General features: G+C 47.3%; 1 protein-coding gene across 1 annotated transcript in view; it reads left to right on the top strand.

Moving 5' to 3' along the window:
* The window catches only part of Ajap1 (adherens junctions associated protein 1), a 122,858-nt gene extending 109,858 nt beyond the window's left edge, over window positions 1–13,000 (top strand). Inside the window, exon 6 of the mRNA XM_074081521.1 lies at window positions 4,455–13,000. The gene's annotated coding sequence lies outside the window, so the exon portion shown is untranslated. The remainder of the gene's footprint in view (window positions 1–4,454) is intronic.
* The last annotated feature ends 1,059 nt before the right edge of the window (window positions 13,001–14,059 follow it).

The raw sequence follows: 14,059 nt of genomic DNA, 5'->3' as shown, positions 1-14,059 counted from the left end.
CCTCCCTGTCTCATCAGCCTAGCTCTCCCTGTCCAGCTGCACTGAAGGCCCCACAAACAGGGTGTGAGATATGGGTGCCCCAGATGGGACCTCATTTCCCAACACTGTCCCAGGAACTATTTCAGGACCATCCCCACTTACACGAGGGGATGTCTCTACTTCCAGGCAGCTAGACCCCTCCTTGTGGACCTCAGAAGGGGCCACTGGGCAACTGAGCCAAGAGCTCTTAGAAGACTGAGCTCAGCTTACTTATCTATTAACACAAAGCTGTGGTTCATTCCTGGTGACTTTCTGTGGCCGTGGACCAGGAGGGCTACACAAGCAGCCTCGCTAGTTCTTGATAAATGCTTAAAGATTCCATAGCTGTGTGCCGGACAAGCTGTTTATCACTTACTAGGGTGAAAGCCTTCAGATTCCATGAATCCCCTGATTCTTGTAATGAATCCTAGACGTGATCATTGAACAGAGTAGTCAGAGAGATCTCTCGGATTTACTAGGCTACTTATTGTCCCTTAAATAAACAGCAATTAATACTACAACATTTAATTAAGGTTTAAGAGCCAGTGGAGATATTTCTGTCTCTCACAGCCGTTAAGACGCTCCAAATGCATCTTTAATGATGAGGTAGCCATTTGTTATCACTCAGTTCCTCCTCTTCTCACACTACCTGTAATGCATATGTGGGACCCAACTGTGGCCCAGTCTGCTTCCCTGCAGACAGGTTGTCTGTGACGCCTGGGGCTCGTGGCAGACATACACCTGCTTCCCAGGGCTCTGCCACCTCCATAGACTGCAGCCAATTCTTACTCAGATCATATCCCAGTAGGGCCAGATGCTCTGGGCATAGATAGAATGCAGCAGGCTTCTCTGCTTCAAGGAAGGGGACACCTGTCATTGACTCTTCCTGCCATCTCTCATAGAACAAGTAAACTTAAGAAAATCTCATTAGAGTTAGTTCAACTATCCTCATTTGCCACCTCATTCTGAACAGATCCTCAAAAGTGAGAATGAAATCACAAAATCACAGAGTTATTATTTTCAAAAACACATTGAAGCCATAACTCACAGAGTAATAAGAGATGCACCTGAGCTTTCCCACTTCGCTCTTAAAAAATACATTAATAGCATATCAGCTTTTGTAATTCAAAGGAACACTTCTTTAAAAGCCACATTCAGCACCAAGTAGACTTTGGGGCAAAGTCGCCCTTTCAGGTCGTGGGGAGGCTGACCAGTCCCTGCTGTGTGTTTGTTCTTTTTGGTTTACAAAAGCAGACCCTTACCATTAAGCCCAGTGAGCCCAAGAAGCCTGCAGCCCAAATCTCCTTCCAGGCAGTAGAGGGCAGAATTTATCCCAGATCCCACCCAAAGATGGCTTTGCAGCATAAGCAGCTTCCCTACCTTAGCTGCTTGCTTCCTTCTGTGTTTTTTCCACCTGACCAGAGGAGGTCTTTCCCTTGGCTTGGTGTCATGCTGAGGCTCTTGCATGGAACCCTTGGAACAAAAGGTTCAAGCACTGTCCTGTGAGCCCAAGTGGGAGCAGCAGGGACTTGGGCAGGAACTTAGGGCACATCTGGAAGTGCCAGAGTAGCCTCGGCTCCCTTCTGGCTGGGAAAATGGCCATGGTACACACAGGGTTGGAGCCATCTCCTCTCTCTCTCTCTCTCTCTCTCTCTCTCTCTCTCAGTCATCCTGAGATGCTAGGCAGAGATGTCTGTAGACTTAGAAGGCACTCTCTCCCTGACATGGCTGGAGATATCTCCTCCGAGGAGCCCAGGTCTCCCTAGATGTGGCTCTTCCTGTCAGCATCCACCTGCAGGCAGCACCTGAGGGAGGTGTCAGACTGGGGAGGATCCGTCTCCAGGACCCAGGACAAAGGCCCTCTCAGGGCCACACCTGGCCTCCCAGCCTCCTTCTATAGTGGTTCACACTCAGGCAGCTACAGAGCTGGGGCCTGAGTGAGCCAAAGGCACCCCTGGCAGGAGACCCTGTGCTCAGAGTGTCTTGCTACCTGAGGACCCAGCATACACACAAAGGTTAAAGAAATCACTGCAGTGTCTTACACCTGAGAAGTGACTGGACAGAGTATAGCTGGGCAGACATAAATGAAAGGTATGTTCGATAGGGAGGAGGCTCCCCAGGGAGGTAGGGACCTCTTCTGAAGAAACCCAGAGGACCTGAGGTTTGCAATTTGAGATCAGTATGCCACATGGACACAGAAAGGGAAAAAGAGAGGGAAGGATGAGGTGGAGAGGAGGCAGCCACCAGTAACTGAGTCTGGAAGTGTCCGATGAGCCAGTTTAAGAAGGACAGAGGATTTTCAGTGGGACAGTTCCTAGTAAAAGCCCCCAGGAAGCCTGCAGCAGAAGGCTGGCAGGGAAGGGGTCAAGCCGCTCCTCTGGCCTTGATTTGTCTCTGTAAAGTCAGGGTCAGTGACAGGGAGGCAGCCCCAGGTAGCAATTCCACAAGACACCTTTCTTAGGAAGGTGGGGCAGTCCTGTGACGTCAGGTCCAAACCTGGATATCGCTCTGGTCACATCTGAGTGGAAGCTGGGCTCTAGTAATAGTTCATAACTAGAATCTAGGTGTTGCAGTGCATGCCTGTAATCCCAGCAACTCGGGAGGCTGAGGCAGGAGGGTTGCAAGTTTGAGACCAGCTTGGGTTACACAGTGAGTCCCCATCCAAAGTAAATAAATGATAAAATAAAAAAATAAATAAGAACAAGGACAGCAGCCTGTCTTGGCCATCAGGAACAAGTACTGGGTCACCATGCCCAGCCTTTAATGACCTCATTTTTTTTTTAATGATTTAAAAATTTGTTAATTGTAAAAAATATACATACATAAAAGTTTAACCATCCTGATCATTTTTTTGGTGCTACTGGGGCTTGAATTCAGGGCCTATACCTTGAGCCACTTCACCAGTCCTTTTTTAGTGATGGATTTATCAAGATAGGGTCTCTCCAACTATTTGCCCTGGGCTGGTTTCTAACCTTGATCTGCCTGATCTCTGCTTCCTGCATAGCTGGGATTATCGGTGAGAGCACCAGCGCCCAGCCATCTTCACCATTTTTAAGTGTGCAGGTCAGTGACACTGCTGTGTCACCATCACCACAGTCCCTGTCCAGGATGAACCACCCTCCCCACCCCCCACGTCAGTACTCTACATGTTAAGCACTAAAGTCCCCTCCCCCGCCCTGTCTCCACCCACTTTCTGTCTCTGTGACTCCAATGGCTCCAGGTCCCTCATCTGAGTGAAATTATATGGCATTTGTCCCTACATTTTTTAACTTTCAAAACACCTGAATGAAGCCAGGCATGCTAGAAGGATATTTTTCTCTGTGTTAAATAACTTCGTTTTTTAAATGCCTCCATCCTGGAAACTTGGAAGAGACACCTAGTAAGACTGACAAGAGTGGCCCAGCCCTGACTTGACAGGAAGTCCCATTTTTTCTGCAAGGTGGTGACAGGGTGCCCACAGCGGGCAGGCTTTCCCACAGAGGCCAGGTGGATGTTTCAATTTAGGCACCTGCCCAGACAGGAGACCTCTGAAGGTAGCAGACAAGGTGAAGGGATGAACTGGTCTCTGTGTTATCCAGGCTGGGGTCCCAGGGAAGGAAGTCACCCCCTGTCCACCCCCTGGGGTTGACAAAACTGACAAGCCAAGACTCTGGTAACAGACAAGGAACCCGGGCTGAGTGAGAGCTGCTATTTGAGAACTTGCCAGCCTCCCTCACCACACCTGCAGCCTGCAGGTGCTCCTCACCTGGGAGCTTCATTCCTCAGACCCCCAGAGTCACTGGGATGGGGGAAAGAATGCCACATCTGAGTCTAAGAGGAGAGCTGGGGAGCAGCCCCCTGACTTGTCATTATACCTACCCAGGAGTTACTTAAAACCCATGTTCATGTGTCACCCAGAAGACCTGCTCACAGGTCTCCAGAGCTGGCCCAGGAATCTGTGTTTCCCAAGATGCCTGTGATGAAACAAGCCTGGTCAATCGCTGTGCAAACGCCAGCACTCCAGCAGGGGCTTCCTCCAACTCCATCTGGGGGTCGTTGGCCCCCCCTTTGCTGGCTTGTACCATCATAGACTAGGGTGTGGTGGCACTTCCCTCTCTGTTTGAGGGTCTGACTTGCCTGTAGCTGTAGTTGTGGTAGTGCTGATGGGACTTCCAAGTGACAACGCAGATGTACAAACAGCACTCCACTCCCATACTGACATGCACCTGTGGTACTGCCTGTGGCTGTGCTGTGGTGGAACTCCAGTTCTCCTGACCCTGACCCTGACCCTGACCCCACTCAGAAGCACTGTGGCTGTCTGGCTCCCTGAGGCCATTCTGGTGACAGCTGGCCAAGAAGGAGAGCGACTGGGTTTTGTGTGTGGTGGTGGCCTCCATGGCCTCCTCATGCCTCGGGCCCCTGCCATTTAATCTCTTCTCTGTTTTCTTTCCACACAGGATTCGTTGGTGAACCTGTAAAAACAAAACAAAAACAAACAAAAAATACAAAACCTAAAACTTAAACTATCTGAGGGGGAGGGTCCCCGCACCTGCCACTTCTGTTTGTCGTTGGGGAGCTCAGCAGGGCACTCTAGGCCAAATATATTTTTGTAAAAAATACTCATGCCTATGGGTGACCGCCTTCTCCCAGAGTTTTCCTTGGAGAACAGACAGAAGAAATGCAAGAAAGAGACTGGTGACAGAAAAACGAAGGAGACCAAACAAACAAACAAAGAAACTAAAGGACAGGAGGAAGTACCTGACGCCTGGGATCTGTACCACGACTCTGTGCCAATATACCATTATGTGCCCATGTAGTGACCCGGAGCTGAGCGAACCACGCGTAGAAATCTCACGGAACACAGGGGTGGGAATCTCTTCCGATAGTCACTATTTCTGGTTAATATACGTAATATAAATACCAACACACACACACACTTTTTTTGTACTGTAGCAATTTTTGAAGATCTTCAATGTTCCTTTTTAAAAAAAAAAGAATTGTGTTATAGGTTACAAAATCTGATTTATTTAACATGCTTAGTATGAACAGAATAAACTGGTGTTTTTTACTTCGGCAACTTGCCTCACACACACACCACACACAGGCTGCACACACCTGCACACACAAACACACATGCATATATCCGCATATATTGGAAATTCAGTTCCCCAGGTGAGCATTTTCATTACTCTTCCTGGTGACTTGGTATTTCATCACGGTTCATCCTGGGGGACAGCCTCGACCCAGATGATGAGGCCCTTAAATGACATCCTTCGTTTGCTAAGTGGTACTACGTGTGTGATTTGTTACCTTGGGCCAGAATTAAGAATGCCATGGTTTTCTATATATATATATGCATATATATATATATGTATACACACACGCATAAATGTTACCTGCATTTAAGTGTTTGGAGAGGCCCCACCTACCAGCCATGTGCACATTTAGGCAGCTGGATGCTGACCAGCAGGCCTGAGCACCAGGTTGGGTGGGTGGTAGATTCTCAAACATCTGTGTTATACAAGCATAGACTGAATTAAAGAGATTTTCCAGTTCCAAAAATTAAAGGAATATATCCATATACCGTGTGTGCGTATGTCAAGGCAGCACTCAGAAACGCACAAGGGCTCCCATTTGTTTGGACACGAGCAGCATCCTTCTGTCTGTCCACAGCCTGACCACGTGGCTCTGGCTCAACTGTGCTCTAACATGGCTGCCTGTCCTCCCTCGTACCGGTGGGCAGATGTTGTGCTTTTTCTTGGGCCAAGGGTGGCTGTGAATGAGGGTGGAAACTGTAGGAATATGCAGCTCTGTTGGTTCCCAAGGGCCCACTGTCAATGGGCCCAATGTGAATCTTCCCGGGAGAGCAGGGGCCCCAGCCTGGAGCTCTGTTACAGAGAAACACACCATGCCCACTGTGCTAGAGATGCTGCCATGTCTAAAGTGGGCAAGCTCCTCACAAGCTTCATCCAGACTTGCTGCCAGTAGGGAATGCTGTAAGGGATCTGGGGGTCCATCTCACCACCCCCTCACCCCACCCCGGCCCCAGCACTCTTCCTTACTAGAGGCAGAAGCTCAGATCAAGGGTGGGTGATTAGCTTGCAAAGAAGGTGTTTCCTACCATGGCCCGGATGTGACTTCAATATCACAGTAGGATGTGGGAGGAAAAGTCCAGCATTGCTTATAAGACACACAGCTTATCCCACTTAGCGACTGGGCTGCTGAAGTTCTGATTCTTCCCTGGGACTCAGTCTCCCTCTAAAACACCTTGAAATGTGCTTGAAAAGTTTGCTTTTGTACCTCCTGAAATACGTGACATAGGGTCGCTTTTGCAATGTCACTGTGTTGAGATCTGTGTTCATGGCATTGCTTGGACATTAGAAAGTTGTTCTTTTGTTATTTGACCCTCTTCAGGTTCCTGGGACTGGACCATTCTCTCTGTGTGTCCTCCAGCCTCATCTATCCCATTATTCTCAAACTCCTCTTGCTGTAGGTGGGGGTTGGGGCTTCTCTGATTCCAGAGGGGCACAGCTCAGTGTGAGTGCAAGCTGAGGGCTGTCAGTGTCCTGCAGGCAGTGGCCTTGGACATGCTGAGCTCCAGAGCAAGCTTATCTGGAAAGGAGGTGATGGCAGGAGGCCCTCTCAAGCAGGGATCTGCTGTGTCATTTCTGGCTGCATCTCAGCCATGTCTCCAGACCATGGGCTGCCCTCTGGGTGTCCTGAACTCTTTGCGAATCCCTGAGACACTGAGCTTTGGAGGGAAGGTCAAAGTGATGAAGCCCCTTATCAACCCCTGGCAGCCCCTTGCCAAACACTCCATACAGGGCTGGGGTCCACACAGCACAAGTCCCAGAGAAGCAAATGCCCCGGCATCCACTGAAACCAATCAAGGCTGCTGTTTCCTGATGATGGTGGGGTCGAATAGACAGATATTTTTTCTCATTCTTACATGGTTATCTTGCCTCCCCCACTCCCAACTGGAAATGTACCTAAGGAAGAGGAGATGACAGACGCAAAGAAGTGCAGCCCTGCAAACACAGCCCCTGCAGCTGGGTATGCAACTCCCAGTGTTCCTTGTGTCTGGTGAGTTGGGAGGAAACAACCCTTCAGCAGCCTGGGGCAGGGTTCTGAGTCCTGAGTGTACCCCCTTTCTCACCTTGACCTCTGGAATATCTGCAGTCCAGTAGCAGATCCCCCCAGCTCACCTGTCCTTTGTACCTGCTTTGGCTTCTTTTTCTTTCTGAAAAGTACTCAAAGGAGGGTGATGTGGTGAGGTCCCCAAATTTCTGTCTACTTCTACTGTACCCTTTGTTTTTCCCAGAGTCACAGGTTCCCAAGGCAGCCTGGCCATGTCCATTGCTCATCTGTGAGTCCTTATGGTTTTGAAGCAATTGAGTTTGGCTTTTGGGAGCTATCTTGGTGTACATTCAAGTTCACTTCTAGCTCAGTCACTTCTTACCCTCACATGCTTGATGTCACTTTTGCGTGGTTAGAACAGGGATTGCAGCTGGTCTTGGTCCACGTTTTGATTGTGAAAGGCACGAGTTCCGCACAGCCAAGGAAGTTTCCTGACCCAGTCCTACTGGACTCAGATTCTAGCCACGTCCAAGACAGAGCCAGGCATGTTCTACCCACTTTCCTGTTCTGTGGTAGCCTTCTCACACATAGTGTGGATACACAGCCAGTCCTCAGAAGGTGGGGGCTATAAGTGTTCCCACTTAGTGACCTCCTTGAACAGAATGGTGAGGCCCCCGGACCCCTCCATGGTGTTTCTGAACCTTCCCTCTCTTGAGCTTGGGCAGTGTTCATGGTGTTCAACTCCTAAGGGGTTTCCCTTAGAGCTTCCTGGAGCATTTTATACTTACTTCACCAACTCTAAATTTGGCCACCAGGAAGCCACTCATTACTCTCGTGATCTTGCCATCTCAAGTTCTTCTTTCTTCTGAAAACACACGACTTTCACAACCACTTCTGGGCACCAGGCAGAGCCTTACTAATAGGTTTGCACCTTCAGGTACTTTGTGTTTGGATGTCTGCTCCATCGGCTGAATCAAATGAACATATTATCTTCAGCATCTCTGTTTTGACTCTTTTGACCATAGAGAAAGACTCCATCCTTTTGCTTCTTCTCCCAGATGGTCCAGGATCTTCTGAAGCTTGGGAAGCTGGACTGACACTAGTCCTTTGGATTCCAGGGACCCAGGGCTGAGGCTAGGACCTACAACCCTTCCCCAGTCAGGCTTTGTCTTCCCAGTTGTTCATTCCAAAATGGTACCAGGTCATACCTTTTGTCTCTTTGTTGATCATCAGCCCTTTTCACTGGGGGAATCTTAGCATACATCATCCTTAATGCTCCACTGGGCTGTCTTCCATAGACAAGTCCCTCAAATCATGATGGGAAAAGACACTAAAGTTCCTGATTTCTTCAGCTATTCTTGTTTTAGCTTGTGAGTCCTTCAGAAAATGCCACTCACATATGCAGATGGAAGAGAAGGGACTCTCCCTGTCTAACCATGATTGGCTGATGACTCATTTGTCTTCTTTTTCAACAAGGTCTTGTTGGACATCCAAATGGTGGTTGTGCATTTGTAGGCAAGAGGGTGGTAGCTCTGCTCCTGTGGGTTTTGCATTCTACTGTGAGAGAAGACAGATAACTAGCAAAGCAACACAAAAAAATAATGTCCAGAGAGAGAGAGAGAAGTGGTAGAAACACTGGAGCAGAGGGGTAGGAGGTGGGTGTTGTCTGTGCCCCTTCCTCCTGACATCCTTCATCTCCTAGCAAGTCATCACTTGCTTACTGAAGGACGGTCTGGGCTTGGACAGAGCAAGAGAGCGTTATCTCACCTCTTGACTAGCAATGCAGTGCAATGCTGGGGATACGGTGCCCCAGTCATTACAACAACTCTACCTAGCTCTCACCAGGTGCCCTCCATCATTCCAGGGACAGTAGGACTTGCCAGGGCCAAGATCACCCTGACTGATGGTTAGCTTGCCCCCATCTCCTAGCTCTAGCCTGGCCCTCCTCCCTCTCTTCCTGCCAACCAGGTTCAAGGAGGACAAGAGGATTAAAGGACAGAGGGTTAAGCGCAGAAGAGATAGGGTCCCTGGGTACCATCCCTCCTGGTCCCAGAAGGTGCTGCCTTTTCAAAATTCTCCCCCAGACCAGAGCACACTCTGCCCATCCTTCTTACACAACATCTGCTTTTCAGTAGTGGTTCTTCCAAAACATGCCATGATTCATGTCATTTTGGAATAGTTACTTTGGAGTAGTTTGTCAATTTGCTCTGTCATACTGTTTTTTGATTGTTTGTTTGTTACCCAGTGTAAATAGCACAGCCCACATAAATGAGCCAAAGTCTTGTCATCTGGGAGTCTTTGATTACTCTTTCCACTTAGCTCACATTGATGTTCTGTCTGTGAGATGCGGGAGGCTCCTTCTTCACTCTGAGCTGAAGTCTGTGGGTCAGTTACACTCAGCATTGTCTTCAGGGGTTCCAGGGAGAGGTCCAGGGATTGTTTGCCATTGTGGGATATGCTATCAGCCCTTCCTTTCGGAGTATGAAGCACAGTCGTGCTCAGTTTTATGTTATTTCTGGGTTTGGGCCTTGTGTTCCATGTGAGGAGTGAGTGGGCAGAGAGAGGCTTAAGCAGGGAGTTTTTATCTTTTCAATCACCCCAACCATCAAACGAACAAGAGTGGTCTGCTTCTGCCCTCAAATCATTCTAAAATATCTCAGCTAGCAAGCATGCTGAAGCCACTCTGCAGTGGTCCTATCAGTCACCCTGTGGCCAGGCAGCCACCACCCTGGAAGCATAATTCTATGCACCGCAACTCTCATGCCACCGTCCAACGGTAACTATTCCATGTTGTTAGACGAGTAACCTTATTTATTACCCCTTCTCTGGAAACATGAGGCGGCCTCACTAGAACAGCCAGCCTCGCACAGGGGTACCAGCATATCACCTTCCATCCTGTCCAACTTGGGTTGCCAGGGGCTAAACATCAAGCTGCAGCTGACTGAGAAGTTTGTGCTACCCCATGGACTGGATGCAGAATGAGCCAGGGGGAAGATTCTGGTCCTGGGCTCCTCGAGGCAGGAGAGAGGGGAGGGGAGTCTTCTGCCAGCCATAGGTCCACACCCTCCACACCTTCTTTAAACAACACACCGCCACACCCAATTGGAATGGCAAACAAAGAGAATGGTCAAGTAGGATTTGACTCATTCTGCGTTGGCACTGAAAGTGTAAAATAAATCCTTCTAGAAGCTCCGTGGCCACTTCCTCTTGATGGATTCCTTCCTAAACGTTTGAGGGGTTACTGTGCATAGAATCAAGAGAGTCGTTTTGAGTGAACCCATGAATCTAAGTCATATATGGGACAGCCTTGGCTTAAAAGTGATGGTGTGATTGGGGCCAGCCTTGTCCATCTGGAATGCTTGGGTGGGGAGAGTTCAAATCATTGATGTTAGTGGGAGAAAGGAGGAGTGTTGAGACATCCCTGTGGGGCTGAAGTAGCTCCTGTCAGGATCTTGAATCCCACAGTCCAACATCTGCTGAGTGATGGAGTCAGGCCTGGGAACAGACAGCTCAGGCTTGTAGGAAATTTTCCTTCATAAGTTAATGAGCTTTGTCTCAGGGAGTCTTACTCTTAAAATGCAATCTCCTAAAGAGTTCTATGTGGAATTCAACACTCAAATATTAACAACCCTGAATAACAACTCTCTGGGAGCTTCATTCTTTCAGGGGGCATAACCCAGTTGATCACCTGGTTAGCTCTCGTCACATGTCAATAACATTCTTTTGTGATGATGCTTATAGTTTCTAGGTTGGCCAATAGCAGTCAACACTGGCCTTTTTGAATTGGGCAAGTTACTGCTTTCAGAGAATTGGGGATAGCTTTGACTATGGGAGAAGTGAGAACTGTGATGTCTTAAGTTCTGCTTTTTGGGAACATTACGTCCCATTAAGGGTAGGTGGCACTATGGAGGAGTCCTAGTATAATTGGCTCAAATCATTACACAGGAAACTGCATGGGGCCACCACCCCATTCCTAATTGAGTCATCCCGTCCTCTGCTCGTTAATCATCCCACATCAACAGGGATGGTTTTCAGCCTCTGTGACACGCCAACCCAACTTCCAATCTTTTTATTGACATCTCAGGATGCTGAAAGCGACACAAGTTCAAGCAGGGAGCTAGTGCATTACTTGGTAAGGTTTTCCATAACACAGCAGCCACCACTCTCCCTCTGCCTCCAATTCTGTGCTAGTTGAGAACTTCACTCTGTATGCTTTCTCTCACATGTGCATGGGTTTCTAATGTCAACCTAAGGTCTGCAAAGTGCTTTTCCTTGAGTGCTCGGCAAGTTTTGGGGAGGTGGATTCTCTATGGTGCTCTTGAAATCACTTCTGCACACAGGCACAAGGATTCTCCCATGGGCCTGGAAGACAAGGAGGGGCCACTAGTCTTGAAAAGTGAGCAGACATGACAGACCATGAGTTTAGCCACTGCTTGAATTTCACTGCCAGGATCCACAGGCATATTTTTGTTGCATGTTTAGTTTCTCACTTGCATTTGTGCTACAGCTCCTGGCAAAGGTAGGTTGGTGTGGAGATACAGAACGTGGTCCACAGAATCTGTATCTGGGTGGTGAGTGGGAGAGGCAGAAACTTGAGAAGTTTGGTAAGAAACAGTGAGAACTTGGGGAAACGTCAACAGTTTAGGGGCATCAGTTGATAGTATTCTTAAAAAAAAAAGATGAGAGTGTTTTAGTTTTTAAATTTCCTCTTCTTCTGGCAGCCCCATTAGGATTATGTCTTCTTCTGGAAGACATAAACAAGATGGCAGGTGTTGGAGCCCAAGGCAGGCTACTCTCCAGTTAAAAGTATTAAAATGTGAAGCCGCCCAGCAACTGCAAAAACTTACATGAACTTTCATGACCTTGTTATTAAGTTCACTTAATGCATCATTGAAATAGGGACCACTGAGAGATGAATGGGCCTAACAATCAGCCTCCAGTCCCTTATACCTGTGCTACTAAATGGAGTCTCCTGACATATTAGTCTCAAGAAGTGGTAGTCTGGATGTCAGAGGATGACTAAGGCCATGCATTGATAATGTTTTTAAGTTGTTTACATTTTTAAAAAGTGAGATGCACTTATTGCAAAATATTTACAAAATGCTAATAACTGCCAGGTGTGATTGTGCATGGATGTAATCCCAGGACTCGGGAGGCTGAGGCAGGAAGATTGTGAGGTCCAGGCCAGCCTGAGTTATATAGTGGGGTCCTGTCTCAAAAACAAAAGCCAAAAAAAGAAAATGCTGGTTAGATGTTGAGCATGGGGAAACAGGACGCAGAGGTCCCTCCACAGTTGGCACAGTGGACGGTGTCCATCGAATCTGGTTCCAGTGCATCTGTGATGCAGGGTGCTCCTCTGCACACCCTGGCCACTTGAAGGTCACTGACTAAACTTCTCATGGGCCATGACAGCTTCTCTATGACTAAGTAGGAAAGGAACTGGCTGTTTGATGTTTGACTTTCAGGTTGTCAGGTGTTGAGCATTAGGCACATCTAGAGGTTGGGGTGGAATAAGCAGAATATGTAAACATCCAAATTATGGACTGGATTTTTCACAGGAGGCATCTATCCTAGAAGGACAGATCTGAGGGACAGAAGACCATTTCCACTTTGACCCTCAGTATGTTTGAATAACATTTGAACTCACCAGGACTCATTACATAAAAATAAAGTCAGGGCCCATGGTTCCTCCCACCTCCCCAAGTTCACCCACCATGGAACTAGAGACTCACAGACCATGAACCTGAAACACAGGAGAGCAGAGAAGGAGCGGGGCCACATGGCCTGTGTGTTTACAGGTTTTAAGTTGGCTGTTTCAGAGCCATGTTTCTCCCCATGACTCATGTATAGCAAAACTGGGTTTATTTTGATTTTCTTAAATTATTTTCTGATACAATAAACTGTTGACTGTTTATTTACACTTTTACATGGAGCACTTGTTCTTTTTCAAAAGAAAAATGAAAGCCCTTCTTTTTACCTATTCTTCATATAACTATTCCACGCTGTTTCCATGGACATTTGTAAGTTCTTTTCTTGAAAAGGTTACTACAGGTTAATGTTGTGTTTTTAACTCAAATTCATATCGTCATCATCTATACCTGTTAAATAAACAGAACCAACACAATATATTTGGGTAGGGCATAGGGTGGGGTGCAGGGTGTAAATTCCTTAAAAGTGAACTTTTATTCCAGACTTTTTAAAGTTGTTTCTGTATTTCAAGATATGTATTTGGAAAACATTGTATATGCAACACACACACACACACACACACACACATATATAAACATTCCTGTATATATTTAGGATTCTGATATTTCTATTAAAAAAACATAATCTGGAAAAAAAATAAGAAAAAAGAATCACCTTGAGTCCAGATCACAACCTCACAAGTTTTTAAAGGATGTTATTTGTTAACTCATTTTTTTTAATGAGATTATCTGAGATAGCTAAGAATATGGTGTTCACGTTTTCATGCCATGTTCAGTCTACCATTTCTTCCCTGGACCTTCATTGTTATTCCCAAACCAGTGCTTTGCCCAGTTAAACACTTCAAGAAAGCACTACTAAGTCTAGGTGTTTGGACCCTGGGTTGGTTATAATGCAGTCTGGGTTAAACGGAAAGGCTCCAGCCTATTGCACTTGGAATCTCTAGTGTCCACAGGCCCAGGAGTGGGAGTTCTTGTGACAGTGTGAGATCAGCTAATGTCCAAAAAGATTCTACCTGAGGATGCTCTTCCCTGGGATTGCAGATGTACACCTGGGCCTGGGCAGAAAATTCCAAAAGGCCTGCACTGTCAGAGTCAGGGAAATGTATTTAATAGGACAAAACTCCAGGTAGGCTCAGGTCAAGCAGATAGCATCTCTCAGTAGGGGTGACCTCCTCATTGCTCACCCTCTATCCCTGGGAACTTCTGGTACTCTCTGAGGCATTTCTGGTTGTCAAGTAAATAAGGATACTACTAAACACCTTCACGGCTCAGGCCAG

This window comes from Castor canadensis, chromosome 7, assembly GCF_047511655.1.
Source record: "Castor canadensis chromosome 7, mCasCan1.hap1v2, whole genome shotgun sequence".
Lineage (NCBI taxonomy): Eukaryota > Metazoa > Chordata > Mammalia > Rodentia > Castoridae > Castor > Castor canadensis.
Note: the sequence above shows the minus strand (reverse complement) of the source record. Positions and strands in the feature narration are given on the sequence as shown.